Raw genomic sequence first — 6354 nt, 5'->3', positions numbered from 1 at the left:
CCAGGGATCGAACCCGAGTCTCTTGCATTTCCTGCACTGGCAGGCAGGTTCTTTACCACCGGCAAATCAAAAAACAGAATCTGTACAAAACAACTATAATAAATTGGATCTGAAAACTATGAGGGGCTTAAATATTCTCTAAATTTGATGCAATTGAAATCAAATCCTGAGAGGGATTTTTAAGTGGAATCTTATTAATTAATCCTAAAGTTCTTATAGATAAGTGAAGAGACAGGAACAGCTCACATCATTTTAAACACCAGCAGAAGAGAATACCTTTATTTATTATAAAGTTCCAGTAACTAAAACAGATATCAGCAAATAGACTGATGTGACTGAATAGAAAACCTAGTTAAGGACTCATATACATTTGGTGACTTGCTAAATGGTACAGGCTGCATTAACCATCACTGATAAGAGATATATGGCTATCCACATGAAGGAAAATAAAATTAGATCCCTATTTAACAGCATGCATAAAAATAAATTCCAGATGGATCAAAGATCTAAATATACAAAGAAAAATTATAAGGCTATTGTAAGAAAATATAGGAAAATACCATTACAATATGAAAGTACAAGTGATTTCTTAAATAGGTCACGAAAAAGCAAAAATTAAAGAAAATACCTAATGCATGTAATTTAAAACTTCAGCATGACACCACAAGTAAAGTGATAAGGCAAACCAAATATTAGGAGGTTGAATTTGATACCTATATAACTAAAAGAAACTTTATATACAGACTCAACAAATCCATTAAGAACCACCGTTCAGTGCGTATTAGTTGCTCAGTCGTGCCTAACTCTTTGCGATCTCATGGACTTTAGCCTGCTAAGGCTCCTCTGTCCATGGGATTCTCCAGGCAAGAATACTGGAGTGGGATGCCATTTCCTTCTGCAACTATTCGGTGAGAAAACCACAAACAACCCAAAAGAATTACAGGTAAAATCCATAAACAGAAAATTTCATAGAAGAAGAAATCTAAATAGCGTTAAAAATATCAAATTCAATAATACAGTGGAGTATTATTTTGCACTCATCTGATTAGCCAAAATTAAAAAACCTGGCAATGCAAAAAACTGAGGAAAGCTGGAGAAACAAATTTTAAGCAATTCTGGTAGGAGCATAAATGGTAAACCTGTAGCACTCTTCTTAACAGCAAAAAATTTTAAACAACCTATCTTAATTAGAAAAGGAATAAATTATATGCAATCTATATAGCAATTAAACTTTATGAACTTAATCTATAAGCATCAACATGGGTAATCCCAAAACATTATGTCAAAGAAAAAAGCAAATTGAAGTAACTCTTTATGTAAAGTTGTAACACAAAAGACCAATTATATACATAATTTATGGATACATACATATGTAGTAAAAGAACCAAAACATCTATAGAAGTGATATTAACTTCAGGTTTTTATTATTTCCAGTGAGGGAAAGGAAACAGATGAATGATGAATTGTACTTTTAGTTGTCAGAGCAATACTAACTTAAAAACATATATAACAACATGACATTTGCCAGAAGGAAATGTCAAAATTTAAAAGACTGACAGTACCAAGTGTTGATAAAATGTGGAGCAACTGGAACTATTATTCAGTTTGGGGAGTGTGAACTGGGACTATTTTTGAAAATCATTTAGCATTATGTACTAAATACATATTTGCATTTACTAAAGTATATGTAAAAAATGTTCATAGCAGCGCTCATTTGCAGTAGCCCCCAAACTAAAAATAGGCTAAGACTAAAAACAGACTTCTCTCTCAACAGAAGAAGGGATAAATGAGTTGTGACATATTCATATAAAAAAGTATTATACACCAGCAAGAATAAACAAACTACAACCTCATGTAACAGTATAGAATAATCTCACAAAAATAATGCTAAACAAGAAACCAGCAATGAACAAGAAGTCAGGAATGAAAAAACAGCACATTATAATTCCCTTTATATAAAGAAAAAATAGTCAAAACTCATGAGGTTAGAAATCAGGACAGTGGTTCCTTTTGGGAGAAGGTAGCAACTGGAAGAGTTCCCAAGTAGGGCTTCTGGAATGCTGGAAATTTTCTGCCTATGATAGTGTTTAAAGTCTGAACATTCCTCAGTCTGTAATTTGTGATTAATGTCATTTATACATGCGCAATGGCACCCCCACTCCAGTGTTCTTGCCTGGAGAATCCCAGGGACTGGGGAGTCTGGTGGGCTGCCGTCTATGGGGTCGCACGGAGTCGGGCACGACTGAAGTGACTTAGCAGCAGCAGCATACATGTAATACTTTGTTTCAAGTTTTGTAAAGAAATATCAGTTAAAAATAGAAGCAGAAAACCTCAATGAAAGTTTTCAAAGTAGCCATACTACAATGCTTTTTCCTAAACATTTCCTCGCATCAATGCTGCTGCTGCTGCTAAGTCGCTTCAGTTGTGTCGGACTCTGTGCGACCCCATAGACGGGGGCCCACCAGGCTTTCGCACCCCGGGGATTCTCCAGGCAAGAACACTGGAGTGGGTTGCCATTTCCTTCTCCAATGCATGAAAGTGAAAAGTGAAAGTGAAGTCGCTGGAGGACCAGGGTCCTCTGTCCATGGGATTTTCCAGGCAAGAGTACTGGAGTGGGGTGCCATTGCCTTCTCCTCCTCGCATCAATAGAAAATAATATTTATAGGATACACTTCCCTGGTGGTGCTAGTAGTAAAAAACCTACCTGCCAATTCAGGAGATGCAAGAGACACAGGTTTGATCCTGGGTTGGAAAGATCCCCTGGAGTAGGAAAAGGCAACCCACTCCAGTCTTCTTGCCTGGAAAATTCCAGGGACAGAGGAATCTGGCGGGCTATAGTCCATGGGGTCACAAAGAGTCAGACACAACTGAAGCAACTGAAGTTACACACACTGGAGTAAACAGGATAGATCTATTTGTTGCCAAAGGTAACTCTGTTTGTGACTTTTTCCCCCTTTTCATTTTCTTCTTTTCAGGTGAGAAGGTAAAAATACCTATTCATTTATCTCCCTGAGAGAATTATTCTTTGCATTTTCGTAACAGGTACCTCTCAAATTTATTTTTTCTAGAAGCAAGAGGATTTTCCATTTCTGTTCCAACTCTAGGGCCCAGATAGAGGCCCACTTCCAACTTATTTGTAGCACAGAAATGTGCTGGGGTGGATAGTCTGGGGACTTCTGAACTATGGAATTCCTTAACCTGCACATTTAAGGGCTTTCAGTTTGGCTTCCTTTCATTTTAATTATGAAAACCAGTGTTTGCTTTTTAGCTGAGAAAATCACCTTCCAATTTCAGACACCTGTGTACTCATCTTTTGTGTATCCATCTATCCTCAAGAGTCAGGAGGGAAGTGGTTGGATTTCATAAAATAACTGAAGGACTGATGCCCCCTCAGTTCTTTAAAGCATCACATTTTTTAGTTAGGCTAATGGGTGTGTGTGTGCTCAGTCAAGTCCGACTCCATGACCCCATGGACTGTGGCTCACCAGGCTTCTCTGTCCATGGAATTTTCCAATAAATGATCCTTAACAAATGGCTTGTGTCTTTTGGAAAAGTCTTAGAGCATCCATAACCATCTAGCAAATTATTTCTTCTTTTTTCACTTTATCACACCCTATTATCCACTGATCCAATTTATTATAAGGGAATCTCCAAGTACACTGACCTGTTAGGTTTGAGAAGAGAAGTAGGGTTTTGAAGTATCTAATGCCTGTATAGTCTTTTATTGTTTGCTAAGATTTTCACATTCATTATGATATTTAATACACATAGAAACAATTTATTGTAAAGTAGATGTTATCCCCATTTTACAAATAAGAATGCTGAAATTGTATCAGTCATGACAAATGATACCTATTTGAAATTGAATTCAGCATCTTTCTTTCCAAACTGATGCTCTGTTATTGGTGTCTTAACTCAGTGAACTCAGGGCACTGATCTGCTTAAGCCAGAAATTTGTGAGTGAACCCAGATGCTCTCCTATCCATCAATAATCATTAAACCTTTGTAATATGACTTCCAAGTTATCTGTCAGGATCATTCTTTCAGTAAATCCAGATCGTCTATTTCTGGAAGGATGTCTGAAGACACTCTAATACAGAACACTCTGGATTCTGGATAAAACAAAAGAAAACACATTAAAAGAAAACTTTCTCCAGGGCACGATTAAACTGAAAGTAATAGAAGTTCAAGGATTCTGGGAGGAATGAGAGGGTGGGAATCCAGACAGTAAGCAAGCCCCAGTGCTGACATTAGGCTGGGCCCATCTGAAAACCTGAGTGACCTAGAACTCAGAACTTAGACTCTAGTGAATAACATGCGCCCTGGAGACAAGAGCCCTGTGGCCAAGAAGAGTGGGATATTGGGTAACATTGTTGCATAAAGCTGGGAGGAGACCCTACTAAAAAAAACAAAGTTAAAAAAAATCTTGCCACTTATACATGTCACATTGCACTTGAAAATATGTGTTATTTTCAAATATCTTTTGATGTTGATTTCTAACATAATTCCACAGTGATAAGAGAACAGATTCTGTAGGATTTCAATACTTTTAGACCATGAAATTTTTGCACCTTGTTTTACGGCCCTGGATATGTTCCAGTGTCTCCTAGTTTATAGTCTATGGGAACTGGACTAGAATTTGTATTCTGTTGTGTGAAAATTGTATAAATCTTAATCATGCTGAATTGCTTCATGGTGCTTTTCAGGTCTACTGTACCCTTCAACTTTTCTTTATATTCATTCTATTAATTTTTGAGAGTTTGATATTGAAACTCCAAGTAAAATCTTAATTTATCTACTTAAAAAAGAATTACAATATATAATGGAACAATATGTAACTTTGTTCTATAGTTTTCCTGACTCCTGTTAAGTGTGTTATCATACTTTCATAATTTGAAAAAAAAAAAAAATCTTGCCTCCTAGAGGAAGATGGGAGGCCTAATTCCCTGTGTCACCTCTGTCTCTTAGTAGAGTGGAAAGAAATAAAAATTAAAAGCACCACAAGAGAATTCCTAAACAGAAGCCTACCTCCCAGTAATAGTTAGTTTGATTTTAAGGCTTCCTTCACTGTTTTTCCAGTGAAATAAGAGTAGCAAATAGGAGCAAGCATTTGCACTTCATAACATTTCTAAAGTTCAACATCTCTGGTCGGAGATTACTAAACCCCTTCCCCACGAGGTTCACTGGGACAATTAGGTATGTGCTGTATATGGAGACTTAGCACAATTGCCTGCACAAAGGAGAAAATTAGTGCAGAGTTCTTTCTTCCTTGGCTTCCTTGCTATGGTTCAGCACCTTCTTATCCATTAGTCCCATCCCCTGCTCCTTGAGACCTCAGGCCTCCAGGGTCTTCAGTGGATCCTTCAGGGTTTTCAGTGAGGTACTGTCTTTATAGCACTGAGGACTCTGGGAACACTGACGGGAGATATTTAAATCATATTGGATGGTTACAGGTTATCATGTGTAGGCTCAGCTCAAAATCAACTAGTCAGTTCAGTTCAGTTCAGTCGCTCAGTCATATCCAACTCTTTGTGACCCCATGGACTGCAGCACGCCAGGCTTCCCTGTCCATCACCAACTCCCAGAGCTTACACTAACTCATGTCCATAAATCAACTAAGCATGCTCTTTTTTCAAGTTTCCTCTCTGATTAAATTCTCCCCTTTGCTTTAGAAATAATCATCATCACCACTCTGCCTGAGTGTGGAGCTTCCAGTGAAATGAGTTTTTAAAAAATTAATTAAAATATTGACAGTAGAGATCATATAGCCAAGTCAAACGGCCCTATCTATCAAAACTGAAAAGTTAATTACTGTTAATTTTGAACATAGAATGTGATCTTTATCCAATATATATCCATCTGCATGGCAATAGTTACCAGATGTCCAAAAAAATTAAGGTATACTAAAATAAATGAAAATAGCTAAAGGGATAGTTGATTCTATTACTTTTCTACTTGGGGACTAGTGGGAAAACAATGCATAGATAACTTTCAATGCCTTTAAAACAGACTCAGTATAATAAAAGTTGAAGTACATTAATGGTTGCACTTGGAGGAAATAACCAGGCATGATTATAAATGGAATCAGATAATTTTCTAACTAGAAGTGTAAAATGTGGAAATCAAGATACATATCTAATATCAGATAATAGCTATTGACTCAAATTATAGATTCATTTCTTTTTGAATAGGATCAAATTATACCTTCAATAAAAATTTCTTGAAATAACAAGCCTAGATGTATTTCATCTCCAGCTGTTTCCATAATTAACCATGATAAAGCAAAACACTTTAAATTACCAAACATAAAATAAATGGGATTTGTGACTGTGATTTTTCCTAAAGACTGCTACT

The sequence above is a fragment of the Bison bison genome, unplaced genomic scaffold, assembly GCF_000754665.1.
Source record: "Bison bison bison isolate TAMUID 2011002044 unplaced genomic scaffold, Bison_UMD1.0 scf7180017864517, whole genome shotgun sequence".
NCBI classification, from domain to species: Eukaryota; Metazoa; Chordata; class Mammalia; order Artiodactyla; family Bovidae; genus Bison; species Bison bison.
The sequence above is the reverse complement of the archived record's forward strand: the minus strand, read 5'-3'. Positions refer to the sequence as shown.